A 17,061-nucleotide genomic window follows, 5' to 3' on the forward strand; every position below is an offset into this window, starting at 1 on the left:
ACAGTCCTTGAGAGCCTGACTTGGATTCTCAAAGCCTCAGAGAGGAACATTTTGGGAAAGGGAACAAAAACAAACCATCTGAGGTCTCCAGTATCCCAATGGAAATAGCCCCAAACAATAAGCCCCCATAGTCCAGTTACATCCAGCAGGATGTTTCTTGCTTAAGTCAGTACCTACTAATCGTATAGCTGAGCTGTCACACAATGTGATGCATGCGGAAAACAGCCTGCTGGGGAAAGGGCCAAAACTCTATTCTTAGACAAAGAAATCAAAAGAAGTGATTGCCTCATTCAACTCTCAGGGCCCTAGTGAGAAGGTGTTGTCTCAAGTTAGGGAAGTAAGTCTATCTTCATCTTTGCATGTTCTCAAGGACATTCCATGACTTACGAAAAAGGGCCAGAAAAATCTAGGGACACCATGAGCTCTGAGGGGTATCTCTTGCTTAATTCATCACTGCTCTTCATGATTGAATTCAAGTCAATCATTCCCCTAACCCCACCCCCCATCCTCATTTGTATCAAAGGATCTTAGTTTATGCTTCCAAAATCCAGATATAAACCTTTATCACCAAACTAATTCTTCACAAATTTCTTTAATGTTGTTATCCTGGCTGTATAGTGAGCTCCTTGAGTGCAGGCACTGTGTCTGGATTGTTTTTATTGTGTTCCCCATGACAAACACAGTGTCTGACACAGAATTCAAAAAATGCAGTGAATAAAGAAATTGCCTATTTACCTACCTGTCTCCTCCACTGGATTATAAACTTTTTGAAGACAGAGTATGTACTTTGCTCATTTTTACATTACTGCTGCTTAACTCAGATGCTGGCTTATAGCCAAGATACCCTTGTTGAACAAATGAATGCACAGTAAAGGGCTGGCAGCACCCTACCCACACTCTACCTCCCATCTTCTGGTTGAGCAGATTTCCCTCCTGCCAGTTTGTTATGAAGGTGTCCATTGAGCTTCCTTTGTATGGAAGCCTTTTACACACACATATACCAGGTTGGAAAAGTTCAGGACCTGTGTGTCATGGCTTTGATGGCTAGGCAAAGGGGCATTTGCAGTCTGGGACAACTGGATACAAGTTCTTGTAATCTGGGGGTCTGCTTTAAACTTTCATGGGTTAACTTTCTCCTGTATTCGCTATGCTCCTATAACATTCTATCTTCTCATGGTGCAGGAAGTACACTGTCCTATAATTCAAGAATACTGAGTTCCAGTCCTAATTCTGCTACCGAACTCTGTGAGCTTGGCATGTCATTCAGGCTCACTGGGACTTAGTTCACCAATCTATAGAATAAAAGGATTAACTAGCATAACTCCAATGCTTCTTCCAGGAAACCTAACATGTTATGAAGCTGTGACATAGGTCAAGCCCACAACCATATGAATAAAATTAAACAACTCTTTTGGATCACCCCCCGCTTCTTACTTCTTCTCCACAGGATCAGCTATTCAGAGGCAAAGAACTGTATGTCTGGAGTTATTATTGGAGACCTGAATTCAAAAGATTTTTTGATGTGCTTTCCCATTTCTTGAAGAACCCCCTTCCTATACAGACTGACCAAAGCAGCTTATTGTATTATAAACGAGGTCTCCAAACTCATAGTGTATACAGTGTCAGCTAAGACACACTCAGCTCTTAAAGCTGAAACCTGAGGTCTGTTGACTTCTGCTGTCGTCCAATTCAAATATTGCCCTGATGACTCCAGAAGATTTCCCACTTCTTGCCAATAAGATTCCCTTTTGCACTGTGTGGTTTCTGGTCTGCTCCTGTTTAAGTCAAAGGTATGGCCTGTGTGCGTTCTTTTGAGATTCTCTAATCATTTTTCTCTAAGTAAAGGATCCAAGTGATACACCGAAAGTACAACTAATCTCCCAGAGCCACATAACAGACCTCAGGTGAAATGAGCAACTCAACAGCGTTCAAGGTAGCTCATTTTTACCTTCTATGGTATAATCACCATCTCTGTGGTACAAAAATCACCTATTCAATTTCAGGCCCTAATAACAGGAAAAGAAATATCCATCCAAGACAATCATCTTTGAGCCCACTGTACTATGGCCCTATGCATACACCAAGAGTAAGTATATTTTAACAGAGGCCAATATCCATCTGCCACCTTTCCTGCACACACACACACATACACACACACACACACACAATTTTGTATTCAATGCACACACAAAAGGAAGAACATTATTTTGAATATTACTTTAAAAACAAGTAGATAGAGAGGTTGCTTATCAATTCTACAGCCTTCAGATGAGAAACTGAGGTGAATATTTTTTTTCCAGCATGGGCATTTCTTCAAAATATGCTCATCTCAGCAAGCAGAAATGTGAATTACACTTTTAAATACTGAACAGTAACCACCAACAGTGAAACGGGTCACTGATTCAGCTCTGAAGTTGAACGAGGAATACCACTTCTTACATTGTACACTACTTTGTAAGTGATTCTGCAGACAAACTTCAAGGTATAGGGCAAGAGCAACCAGTGTGCTGCAGGTGGGTCTCTTGCAGTAACAGTGTGTTTACTCTGTTTCGGGTTAGAATGGATACCTCATCTGAAATAGAGCTTCTTAAATTTTAACAGGCCAATGATTCACCTAGAACGCTGGTTCCAATGAAGATTCTGACTCTAGGTCTGGGGTAGGGCCTGAGATTCTGTACTGCCAACAAGCTCCCAGGTGACGTTGCTGCTGCTTCTCAGACCACACGTGAGTAGCACAGATCTCAAACAGATCAATCATCCCTCTGGTTCCAGCAATGATTTTGTTTCCTTTTTATAGTGATAAGAAGTAGGAAGGATTTGGTAGATATATAAAGGCTTTTTGCTTTCTGAAAATAGACTTCAAATAAAGTATTTCTTCTATCTCTTTTCTATTCTCATTTGTTACAATTACCAGAACATTACTGGGAGATAAACCATGAGTCCCTGTGGCTATACAGTCAAAATACATGGAGGAAATATTAAGGGTTGATATATATTTAGGATCACAGACCTCAGAACAGGGAAGGACTTCACTGTTGATCTGATCAAATCCAAGTAACCCAGGTGGGGTTCCCAGAGTAGAGGAGAGTGACTCAGGGCCTCACTCTTCTGGAGGCAAAGGTAAAAATAGAGCCCAATTATCCTCACAGCTACAAAGAAGCGGTTGGTTTACTTTGAGTTCATAGTATTATTATTATCATATTATTAAAGTAGACAGGGCACAGTAACAATTCAGGTATTTCAGCTATCATATCTCTTTTCACTACAACTATATCTTGTCAGCATTTCTTGAGATAGGGCTACAATAAACACACTTATCCCCATTTTAAAAACTGAGGAATCAAGACTGTAACAAAATAAGCAAAAAAATATGTTTGAGAAGACACACACATCACACAGACACACACAGAAATGCCTGTACAAAGCTCCGAGTTTTTCTCAAACAGCACTCTGATCTGTCATTAAGCCAAGCTCTCTCCTAGTTTTATGTTTTATATAAACAAAATGTGACAGATAAAACAATGTGCTGTGGTTTTGTTATTTTTCTCTGTTTCCTTTCTTTCCGAGTTTGCCCAGTGTGCAAGCATTGATCTTCTTCTCATATAGTGTGATACTGCAGTTTTCTTGTTTTCATCAAAACAATTAGTCGCAGCTCAGAAGATATAATTCTACTAGCACATCACAGAAAATACTGTTTCCTGCAGGCTTTAATGAAGTCAGGCATCATGGGAAGCTGAGACAACCGGGAAAAGAATACGCTGTAAAATATAATTGCTTTCGAGAAGAAAGACCTTCCCCTGCGAATCCATTTTGGATTAAACTGCGTAGAATTTTTTTTCTTTCTCTTTTTATTTTCTGACCCTTCTTTAAGGATATTTGGTGCAACAGCCTACACTTACGTATAAGGTTTGTCCAGGTTTCAGGTGTGTTAATGCAGAAGATGGACTAAAATCAAAGATTAATTTTCAGCCTTTTGCCCTCCGTCCCAAGACTGCTTTTCAAATACTACTTTTGCTAATGTTTTGATGTTGAATCATTAGTGTTATCTTTAGGCTGTCCCCACCCCATTCTGACACACAACCAAGCCACCTCCAATGCCTAATCAAAGCTTCAGCTTCTCATTTGTTCCATGCGCTCCAGCCCTATTGGCCTTCTTTGAATGTGTCAGTCATGTTCCTGGCAGGAGGAGTTTCCTTCATTGCTCCTTCTGCCTGTGATGCTCTTCCTTTCCACACTCCCCCTGCATCACTGGCTGATACTACCTCCTTAGAGAAGCTTCTTTAAACTAATCTAAAGTCACCCCCAGCCACTCTCATTCACAGTGCTCTGCTTTCATCTCTACAGAGCATGCACCACTATCTAACACTTCTGTGATTCATTTAGTTTTCTGTCAGAATAAAAATATAAGCTCTATGAGATCAGGGACCTTTTCAACTGTGATCGTCACTGCACTCTGAACATTACTTGGCACACAGAAGGTGCAAAATAAATGCTTGCTGAATGACTGAATGAACAAATAAAATAAATCAATCATAAGGTACATATCTGAAATCATAGAATCGTAAGGAAAGAATTAAAAGTCAACAGAATCTAACCATTTAATCTCCAGAAGAATAAAATGAACTTCAGAAAGCAAAAAGCATTGTTGAGAAGGCTCTCAGAAGCCACTGCAGGGCAGAGATGTCATTCATTAAGTCTTTCAGCAAACTTCTGTCAGGTGCCAGGCACCATCCAAGATTCTTAGGAATCAAATGGTGGGAAAGACAGATGCGGTGTTTGCCATGATGGCACTCAGGCTAGAATGCAGGGCAAAGGGAGAGTAGGAACCGAGACTGGAGTAGCTAGGAGGAACTTTATTCTCCCCACCCACACAGTGAATGAATATAAAGCTTCAGAGTCTCAGAGGTAAAAAAAGAATATAAAAATGAAGGAAATAGGCAGTGTCAATTATAAAACATCTATCGGAGTTCCATTGTTCTGTGACTCGGAAAAACACAAAGCTATCGAAATGGATACTAAAATAAAAATGAACCCTCAGTGCCATCTCTTGGAGAAGCTTCCTACTACCATGGTTGAGCAGGACCCTTTCTACTTGTGGACTCACTGCCATCATGATTGCCCCAGAGTTCACAAGGGCCAGATGAAAAAACCTATCTGCAAGATAAACAACCTAGACTAGGATTTTATTCTTCTGAAAATGATTACTAAGGAGTTCCTAGGGAGAAGATAAACCAAACTGTGTGAGTTTTATCACTAAGAAGGTGCAGCAAACCCTCAGTCAGCGCTATTGAAGTAGCAAATTTCTAGGGACCCGCGTATAAAAAGTATTATGCAACAGATAATTACACTCCAGTGGATGTAACTTAATCATAACATAATTAGTGGCAGGAAAATAAAAAATATTTCACACAAGCATTAAAATCTGCCAATTTAAACAAATCCTGCTCATTGGCACATATCATAAGCAGAGGCTTAATCATAAAATAGTCTTGATTTTGCTCCGCCTTGGAAACCACAAGCACAGCCTTCTTAATTATTATCAATGACCCAGGGGATCAAATGGGTAGGTTTGGCTGCAAACCTACTGAATATTATATATTTATAATAAATTTAGAAACTGATGGTTAATCTAGATTATTCTGGACAAATGTGCTTGACTTTTCTGAGGCTATAAATGGAGAAGGAGAAAAACATTACTGTGTTTCAGTTACTCAAGTCTCAAGGGAATTTCTTTTCCTTATTGAAGTATTGAAAATGTTTCATCCACCCTATAAATCCAAGGGGCATTGGCCTTGTTTTAGGGAGTTAGCAATCCAAAATAAACGAAAAAGAATAGTTTCTCCTCTCTGTGTCTGTCTAATAACAAACTATCAGCTTCAAAACTAATCAGCCAATTACATGAACAAGTCAAGCTGCTTCTAGTCCTACCGAAACAAGAAATGAAGACTGAGCAAACCTTTGTACTTTTCCATCAGGGTTGGGTCAAGTATACACTTTCCATAGAGTTCCTATCAATTTCAAAGGCCTAAATTATAACGCCACAGGTCAACCCAGGATAGACTATTCAATTCTTTATGTTCAAAGCAGTCTTCTCTACACAATGTAGTTTAAGCTCATTGGTTTCCCCACTATTTGTGCCAGGAGATGGCAAATTTTCTGTAAAGGACCAGACAGTAAATATTTTAGACTTGAGGGTCACATATGATGTCTGCCACATATTCTTCTTTTTTGTTTCTTTGGTTTGGTTTTTACAACTGTCTAAAAATTTACAAGTTATCGGTCCATCAGCCATATAAAAACACCATGGGCCAGAGTGTGCCAATCCCTGACTTACACCTAACATCAAAGTATAACATGTATGTATAGTCTAAACAAAGCATGAAAGGAATGACTTGTCTTTCACTTTGAAGATGTCTTGTTCCCTTTAAGGAAATTTTACTTGCTATTGTAGCAAGGATAATTTTTAGAAATATATTATGTCTTTTCACTCCTGCTTTATTGGTTGAAGTAGCACTAGCTGATAAAAGAAGTAAACCAAAAAATCTCAAGTAGCTACTCACAAGACAAGTTTATTTTTAAACCAACAAGAGAATGGGCAGGGATCATCTACTCCATAGAGTCATGCAGGAATCCAAGCTGACAGAGGATCAACCAGTATTAACACAAGACTCTCAAGGTCACCAATGATACTGAATTCCAGCTGGTGGGCAGGAGACAAGGGAGAGAGCACAGAGAAAGATCATACATAATAAACAATGGCAATCTAGAATTGACATACAACATTCCTTTCACATTTCGTTGGTTAGAACCAGTCACATGGCCACACGCAGATACAAGGATAAGCAAGAAATACGGATGTGGATCCGGCATCCGCTTTCCAGCAAAAACTCAGGTAGTTGCAAACCTTGGTGGAGATAAGAGTTCTCTGCCCCAACTGGGACTCCTAGTTGTTTCCAACTTCCCCAAGGATCTCTGCCCTTCAACAAATTATAGCCAAAGCATTTGCAAGTGCTTCCAAGGGTACGCAGACAGGCCAAGAATAAGAAAGCCATTGCTTAATTTTTGTCTAATCCAAGTAGACTTCCATGGATCTATAATTAAACAACATTCCTGAAAGCAAGTCTTCAAATAAGAGAAAATAATTTCCTAAAAATTCTGAAAGCTGGATTTTCACATCATACAATGCAAAGCATGAAGATGTGACTGCAGAACAGATGAAGAGCAGGAAGGACAGAGGCTTAGACATAAAGAACGCTTTTTCCCCATAAGTAAAGTGAAAGCCCTTCCCGGCTTGGGTGATGGGGGTGGATATGGGCTGGAGGAACCAAGAGAGCTTCAGAAAGAACAAGACAGTTAAATGCTGCTTCTGTATTCAAGTGGACTCTGAACCCCCTTGTTTTTGGCCTAGAGTGGGGAGGTATGCCAACCTGAGATACTCATAGAGGAAATAATTTAAAAAGTATGGAATGACAAGACAGAGGGACTGAAAAGTTTCTCCCTATTTCTGTCAGCCAACTGTGTGTGACCTGCAGCAGATTCATAGCTCCCACATACCCCAATGAGGGATAAATAAGGACTAAAAATCTATTGGATGTCAGAACAAAGAAGATGCTGAGTTCATGAAATCTGATCATCTGTAGCAGCTATCAGAACACAACAGAAGCCAAGAAGGAGCAGATTCATTACCAGCAGTGGTCAGCAAGGATCCAGAAGCCACTGCACTAACTGGAGATGCCTCTCCCCACCAGGATGATGGGCTATAGCTTTTCCCAGCACCCAATGGCACAAAGAGAAAAAAAAAAAAAAGAGAGAGAAGAATAAAAGTGAGGTAGCAGAAGCCTAAAATTCTGAGTTACCCCTTAGGAGTGAAGAAGCTTCAAATCGGGCAGTGGCTGAAATAATAATGCTGACACTGGACTGCAAATTCAACTAGATTGGACTGAATATACCAGAACGCCATAAAATAAGTTGTCTGCTCTAGGCAGCCTGACAGAACTTGAGAACAAAGTGGAGCTGAGCTGTAGAAAACTACAAAGTTACAGTTCTGCACCCCTGAGTGGTAATGTGTAAATTTATACCTGATCTACTATGTTTATTTTCATTAAACTGTTGTTCCCCCTCGAGCTGAAGGCAATATGTCAAAACGCTTTTACCGACTACAGGGAAGAGTACTTTAAGTGCAATCTCAGGATGTTAGATATGGAAGAGATCTTCATAGTAATGTTAGACTTAGGCAGTTGTTATAAACACGAGCTTCAGCACCGGACAGACCAGGGTGCACATCCTGGCTGTGCTGCGTGCTGGCCACAGGGCCTTGCACTGCTTGCCGAGATGCTGAACATCCTCTCCCTCCTTCATAAAACAGAAGTAACGCCTGCTCCACACGGCTGCTGCCAGGTGCCTGAGGATGCGTATGTAATCCATTTACCACAGGACCTGGCATGTGATAAATGCTCAAAATATGAGAGCTGGAGCCAGTTGAGCCCCACATCTTCAGATAAGGAAATACTGAGTCAACAGTTTCAGTGGGTCATCAAAACATAACAACCCATATAAAAAGCATTCATTATATTTTTCAGGTTTAAACAGAGTATTCGTTGTCAGAGGCCTGTCTCATAATCATTTTATTTTCCCCATCAGGATCATCCCTAGGGGCAGGAAATCCAATTCATAACCAATAACTGGCAAAGAGAGGCAATTATATTATACACATCCCATGAATGTGTTTCAAGGTTAATGCCAAGATAAAGCCACAACACTGTACTTGCTTAAGAAGGATTTTTTTTTTTTTTAGTACTTCTGTTGAAATTTTGGAAGTTTTACTGTTGATTACACTAAGTATGAACAAGCTGAACATTCAAGGCTGAATCAGCCTTCAGCCCTTGGCAAGAACTGCATATTCTCACAGGTACAGTTAGAAGAATAGTAATGGTACGTAGCGGTATATGGTGGCAGTAGTAATAGCTAACTTGTATTATCAAGCACCTGCCATGTGGCAGCACTGTGGTAAGCATTCCACCACGCATAAGCTCATTTTATTTTCTTACTTTTATTTATTTATTTATTTTTGGCTGCATTGGGTCTTCGTTGCTGCGTGCCGGCTTTCTCTAGCTGCGGCGAGTGGGGGCTACTCTTCGTCACCGCGGTGCACGGGCTTCTCATTGTGGTGGCTTCTCTTGTTGCGGAGCACGGGCTCTGGGTGCGCAGGCTTCAGTAGTTGTGGCACGTGGGCTCAGTAGTTGTGGCATACGGGCTTAGCTGCTCCCCGGCATATGGGACCTTCCCGGGCCAGGGCACGATCCTGTGTCCCTTGCACTGGCAGGCGAATTCTTAACCACTGCGCCACCAGGGAAGCCCAAGCTCATTTATACTTAACTCTATGAAGGATGTCCTGTTACCATTTCCATTTTCAGATGAGAAGGCTCTGAGAAGTGGCCAACTTACATGGCTAATTAGAAGCCAGGATTTCAACCAGGAATTGACTCAGAGCTGGTCTTGATTTCCTTTTTGTTCAGATCCTGGGTAATTTTCTCCATATTTCTAAAGTGCAGTGAATTATGACAGTGCCCTTCCTGTTTCCACCCAAATCTTTGTTTATTGAAAGCATTTTGTTTCTTCTTCAAGGTATCATTTATTCTATTTTTTATTATGCTCATTGTTGGATGAGCAAAGATGAGCTATCACCACCTATAAGGAGTAAAAATACCACCACCCTTGGCCACAGTGACTATAAGTCCACCCTCCCCAACAAGCAGCATGGCCACAGTCACGCAGCCTGGAAATAGCAACGGAGATTGGAACCCATGCAGTCACTCTGCTTTCAAAGACCTCATGCCTACCTCATGCCTACTATACATGACCACTATTTCTCAGTCTAATTAGTAGCCATAACAACAGTGATAATAAGAGAAACTCACAGATCGCTGATATGCAATCCTAACTCTGGACTGGGGCAGTCTTCAGCAAATCAGTTTCCCTGACTCTGCTTGCTCATCAGCAAAATGGGACTTTAAAACACCAGCTCCCTTGAAAGTAACAAAACACACTGTGGTGATGTTTGTGAATTGCTACGGCAGAGCAACGATGAACTGTCCCAAAATGCCAGGGAAATACCAAACCTGATAAGATGGGCTGCCGAATGGACATTGGTGAGGGATGGTGTTATCTCCCGATGCAGGATTTAATTCCAAAATAAGTGGCAAAATTAAAATAAGAGACTCTTAGGTGAGAGTCTCTGTATTATAATTGACCTAGTTCTTGAAGTGCTCTTTAAACATCATTTCCTTTGTTTCCAGATCCTGGAAAATATTCTCCATGGCGATCAAGTGCAGGTAATGATGACAGTACTCTTTGTATTCCATCAGAGCCTTTGCTTTTCATTTTCCCCTCTTCCTAATGGTATCATTTTTCTTCTTTTTTCCATTAGTTCTCATTGCTGGTTGATGACCTTTTGTCAAAGGTAAACCATAGCCACCTCTCAGTAGTAAAAATAAGACCACTCTTCTCCGTGGTGAATAAGCGTCTCATCCTCTAGAACATTTTCATCTCAGCATCTTTCAAGTGCCTCTTCCCTTCTTAGGGTGGATAAGAAGGTTGAGGTTGAATGGGAAGAAACTAATCAGAGTTACAGACACTAAAAACTGGAAGGAGTCTTAGCTATCAACAGCCCTTATCCTCTCAACTCACATTCAGCTAACAGTGAATTTTTGACATGTACTAAGCTAGGGGTTTCATTGCATTACCTCATTTAATTTTATATAATCCTCACCAAAATCCTGTGAGATAGTTTCATCCCCATTATAGAGAAAAGGAAATAGAACTTGGAGATGCTAACTGCTTGTCAAATAGCTAGCAGTAACAACACTGTGTCTGGACTGAAGGCCCTTCTCTCCCAGGTCAGGGAACCAATTTGTTTCAAATGCAGATCAATCACAGTACATCGTCCATAAAACCCACAGCACGTTGCCCAGAATCATGAATCAATAACAGGCTGAAACTAAATTAATACTAAGACAAAATGCTAAATGCCAAGGGTAATATTGTTTGAAAAGAAAATTCTAATTAAAAGGAAAACAACCAAAAAGAAAACCCTTTTGGTGTATATGGTTTACATAATGGTTGTGCTTCATTTCTGACAGGGAAGGGTGGTGAGAAATGTTTCTCTCTCGATATCCTTAAAAGAAAATTCACCCAAAGTTAGATTTTCCTTGTTTCAATGGTACAAAAGATGTGATAGAAGAGACTGATAATTTATGAACAAGAATACTTCACTGATAAGATTGGGTGATGAAACCTTATTTGAAAACCCATGAGGAACATTCTTAACAGAAATTATTTTCACCTCTTCTGGGTGGTTGTCTTTTCTCCCCCTGCTATTTAGTTTGATTCTGGCTTGACGGTCACCACTGCATAGAAATGTAGCAGCAAACACAGTGGAAAGCCTTTCCACATGATTATTTTCGAAAGTAATAAGACATGTGCGACCTGGAAAACTAGCCCTTCCAACGTGTCAGGTAAGGAGCGTGGATGATATTTTTAAAAGCGGCCTCCAGCTTCACACCACAAAGGAGCTCGGAGGCAAAAACTCCAGGCATCTAAGGTGGACGTTTGCTGCCATCTACTGGTGTATGATGGGAGAGCAACATATGCTTCTGCATTTCTTCAAATGAAGCTGAGAGAATTGAAAGTCGGGAGATGGGGGGAAACATTCTTTTTATTAGGTAAGAAAATCCCTGTGGAGAGGAATTTCTATAGCCAGTCACAGAATCATCCATATGTAACTTGTGTTAAAGAATGTTTAATTAAATTAAATTTTAAAAATATATATTTAATAGCAACCCTTGCTAGGGATTCTACTCCTAAGAGATGCCACTCTCCCCTCTTTTTTTCAACCACAGTATGTCTGAATACATCCAAATTTACATTCATCCTTTTGAAGCTTAAAACTGAGGAGGAATAGCATAATAGTTTGGTTACTCAACATGGGCTTTTGTTGTCAGAACAAACTCCTAACAATTATTAGCTGCCTGGAACTTCAGGCAAGTTACTAACCCCTTCAAACATGATTTTTCTTATATAGAAAATGGGAAACAATCATTCTCACTTCATAGTGTCATTGTGCGTCTTTTATTCAAGGTGCACGTACTGGGAGGTTGGCCTGAGGATTCAATGTGATAATATGCATAAAGTTCCTTGCAAAATACCTGACACAGGTAAACTCTCAAGAAAGGCCAGCTGTTATCCCTTCTGAACATTATCATCGCTTACTTCACTTCACATTGCAATGGTTAATAATTCCAAATTGTGGTACTGATGGGAGAAAACTACCCAGAACAATCTCACTGGGTCATAAACTTCTCTGAGAAATTAGAAATCCAGTTTTTGTGCCTCAAGGAAGACCATGACAAGAAGGAAAAACGGCAAGGCCAAAAGAGAAAGACAGCTATACAGATCAGAGAATCTCTGCGTTGCTTTGTTCTAGATGAACAGTGGAAAATATCCCAATTCCAGTCCAGTAATCACAACAGTCTGAAAGATGATGAAATGATTCTCTAAGACCGAGAAGTTTGAAAGAATGAATGTATGTGGAGATTTTGAATGATTATGCTCAGATCATTTGGTCACATATTTGTTTTACGAACAATACTTGTGATTTTGACAAGATACGCAGATGCAGGGAAAATTGAAAGTTATGTTCTTGGAAGCGAGAGGCAAAACAGAAATAGAAAAAGGACCACTTCCTACTGAATGTCAACAGATGATACACGTTAAGTATGTGATATTTTTAAGCACTTAACTTTCTTAGCCTTATAATCATCACTATACAGAGGATTTGGGGAAATAATCATGCCATATCCGTAAGTCTTCCAACATGTTCACTATAAATGTGTTTTAATAAGCTTCAGGAATCTCTTGAAAAAGGTAACAATTGTGCAAGATGCCATGTTGAATGGTCACAAAATTTAATCCTAACTCTGTAGCAAGCCCTTACCTCTCTTAAGCACTTCATTTAAATCAAAGACCACATCATGGCTTAAAAAATACATGCTAAGGGATGGATAGAGAAACAGTATAACATAGAATGGCATTTAGCAGAGAACCATATAACAAAGTAGATTAAAGGATGAATTCTAAAACTAGGCTGCTGGAGTTCAAATTCCAGCTCTGCCATGAAATGGATGTAAGACCTTGGGCAGGCTACAAAACTTCTCAGTCCCTGTATTTCTCTCCCCTGTAAAGTGGGAGTAAAACAGTATTTTGCTTACAGAGTTGGTTTGAGGATGAAATGAATTTAATATATGTCAATCACTTAGAACAGTGCCTGGTATGTAGTTAAGCACCATGTGTTAGTTATTATTATAGAAGCAAAGAATATTTGGAATGAAAAGTTTTACTAAAATAAAAGCTGGTCCTTTAGAATTTTTCTTTATGCTGGTTATTTCCAAAGTTGTTATTGTTTGTTGTTGTTTTCTGTGTTTAACAGTAGAATTTTTTTTTAATTAAATAAAATCATACCCAAGTCCCAGTATATAAAGGATAAAAGCAGAACGGAATTCACTGACAGTTGAGTGGCCACCAAGCCACCCTGAGATCCCCTGAGTGGCTCCTGCTGCACCACAGATGAACCAAGGGAACCCCCAGAAAACAACAGCGAGAAAACCATTGATTTTTGCCATTTGCGTCTCGCAGCTCAAACTCGATCTGAGCAAATGGAACCAGAAACACCCTTGGAGAAAGACCTGTAACCTCTTCTCATGCCCAGGCAGGCATCTCACAGCGTTAGGATCTGTTCTTAGATCACAAGTGATGAACAAAGTAAACACAGAGACTGCATTTGTGAGCACCCAAGGAAGTTTTATTTAACGCTGGGTTCATCAGCTCCAGTAATGTGTTTAGTTGTTTGCTGTTCATCTCATGCATCTACACACCACCAGAGGGAGATGAGACATATGGAAGGTTATCGAATGTTGTAAAATGGGAAAATGGGGCAAAACTATCCAATTCAGCACAGGTGCTATTGTAGCTGGGGCACATTCCGTTAAGTCTTGGTGTGCGATGGCCCTTAGATGTTACAACCCCAGGTAAGTCAACCAATAATAAACCAGCCAATAATATGTCTGAGGACAACACATTCATTTCTTCTAAATGAAATGATTTCAGCATTTGGCAAAGAATTATTTTAGCTTCAGCATGGAGATAGGAGCTCCCTTTGAGTGTTCCAGGAACACGTTAAATGGTTTGTCATGTATGTTTTATTCCTTAAGTTTGTAATGGTCAAAAGTCATTTTTTATAATATCTGTAGAAGATCACTCCCAACCTCAGGTGTTCATTTTTATAGTTTGTTCAATATAGGGACTACGTGGAAGTTTTAGAATATATCCCATTTTATTTGTTTTCATTGGGGCATCAATAAGTTTTTCCAGTTCTGTGTGTTCTATTATACTACTTGACATTGGTGACGCTTCACTAGAAATTTTCTAATTACTTTTCCTTTATAATATTATCCTAAAGGTTGAAAACTTTTAACGCTATTTTGGTTAGAATATATTGCGTTTTTTAGGGCAAGAAACTTTTCTGTTATCAGCCAGAATGTTTTCCACAATAACTATGAAACTCCTCTAAAAATTGTTATTTTTCCAGTGATGACACATCAATCCAATAGGTTTCTGTCTGCTGTCTAAAAAGGGAAATGGCATATGAAATAATCTGAGAACGCCTCACAAAAGAAGATGAGGTAGAAAGATAAAATTTGGATGGTTGACTGGATAAATGTGACCTTATAAAGGAAAGACCAAGTAATACGAAGTCTAAAATCCCTCCACTATATCCAACATATGTAGATATGGATCAACAAGCCTGGGAGTTAAATATTTACTTTGATTCTCATAATGACAATCTATCACTTATTTTGGCTACTCAGCATCCGAACCCCATTTCATGGGGTTTTGAGCATTCCAAGTTTATTAGTTTTGGTGGGCAGCAAAGACCACATTTAGAAACAAAAGTGCTAGCTGACTGTTTTTCTAGCATCCCTTCCTCCTAAGACTCAGATGTGGAGTAGGACTCTTCCAATCAAACTCACGCAGCTGGACTTTGACCCAGTGACTAGAGATACAAGAGAGGGGAGTAAGGAGCTCTGTCTCTGCTCGTGGCAGGAGGGTTGTAATGGATGCAAGGCTGAGTGTCAGGCCCAATATTAGCAGTCACACGGATGCCAGAATCTGGTGTTTGGCAGAAAGGGTAGCAGTTTACTCAGCAGATGTGTTCTAAGCCATGCCTTGTTCAGAAAGCTTATTCTAGCTTTCTAGGTCTATTCTTCTGCTCTCCAGTTAGTTCTGTGAGCCACACGATAAACTTAAATTCCATTTTGCTTAGTCTACTTGATTCAGTCTCCCTTGCTTACAACCAAGAACTATGAATTAATTCCTCAAGACCGCTGAACCACAGGGGTTAGCATTTACTTACATACCCACCAGAATTTTTCAAATTGATTTAGTTTTACTTAGCCAACAACACCTAGCTCCTTAGCTACTAGAACTTAATCTTCCTTTTTTTAAATACCCAATGGCAATTAGCACAATGTCACCTATGTATAATGTGCACTAAATCAAAATTGGTCAATTGCTTTAATAATTTGTCAAAGACAACAAGAGGAAAACAATTCTCTGTTCTCTCCTTCTCATGTCATTCATGAGGATATTTCAGGTCCTTTGTTCTGAGGCTCCAAATCTGAGAATGAAAACACTCATATTATGTCACCTACAAGTCACTAGCAGGAAAGTTCTGAAAGCAGGAGATAATCAATGACCACAGCATCTTGCAAAACAAGAAAAGGAGAAACCCCAGACTAGAAAGCTTAAAAAAATTTAACTTAGGGCTTCCCTGGTGGCGCAGTGGTTGAGAGTCCGCCTGCCGATGCAGGGGATGCAGGTTTGTGCCCCGGTCCGGGAAGATCCCACGTACTGCGGAGTGGCTGGGCCCGTGAGCCATGGCCGCTGAGCCTGCGCATCCGGACCCTGTGCGTCCAGAGCCTGTGCTCTGAAAAGGGAGAGGCCACAACAGTGAGAGGCCCATGTACCGCAAAACAAAACAAAACAAAACAAAACAAAACAAACAAACAACAAAAAAAATTTAACTTAGCAAAAGAATTATTCTGATAATTTTTTCAAATTATTTGCTCACAATAGTCTATCACATCTTGACTCAAGAATTGGGGAGTGTGAAAGGATCCAGTGGAAGGTGTTCAACAAATATTTGTTGAATAAACTAAATTAATTTTCAAAATACTCCATAAAAAATAGTCAAATATATATCAACAATATTCATACCCTCCCTTTGAAACTCCATCAGTCATCTTGTTCCTTTCCAGCAGACATTCACACTTTTTCTCTCCTCTTTCCATCCCCCAATATTCAGTAATACGTGATGTTGCAGTCCTCATGCAAATCCAAAACTGCAATGGTCAGTATCCACTGGCTTTGAAACAGGTTGCAACTTGTAAAGTGTAGATTCTCCAATATACTTTTATCTGTATTTTTTAAAGTTTCTCCTAGCATTGCCCTGCTTTCAAAAATCTGTTTGCTAATGTCTCTCCTGGACTGGGGTTATCCAACCCTAGGCTCAGGGAGCTGTGAAGGCTCAGCTATGTGAACTAACTGGGTCATAGGGAAGAGAGCAAACTCCACCTCCCATGGTCAACCAAACAATGATAAATGTTGCATTTTATTTTCCCAAGCATCGTCTTTCAGGAAAGCAGTCAAACAAGTAAAAATTGGATATACTTGCTGCTGACAAATTGGTGTAAATATCTGAGATGCAAAAAAAAAAAATTGGAGTCACTATGCTGAAACCAGTGAATACATTTCGGAAGAGATGAAATGGGGTTGGTCTTAACATGAGGAAAGAGATTCTCAATAGGGGGTTTCCTACTGAGATGGGGGTTTCCATGTCTCTCACTGTGATTCCAAATTCCTTTGGAGGAGGGGGTGGAGGAAAATAGATAACCATGTGACTGAGGTTAGAATCTAAAAGAGACATAAGACATGGATGTCTTTACCCTC

The sequence above is a fragment of the Leucopleurus acutus genome, assembly GCF_964270905.1.
Source record: "Leucopleurus acutus genome assembly, chromosome: 1".
NCBI classification, from domain to species: domain Eukaryota; kingdom Metazoa; phylum Chordata; class Mammalia; order Artiodactyla; family Delphinidae; genus Leucopleurus; species Leucopleurus acutus.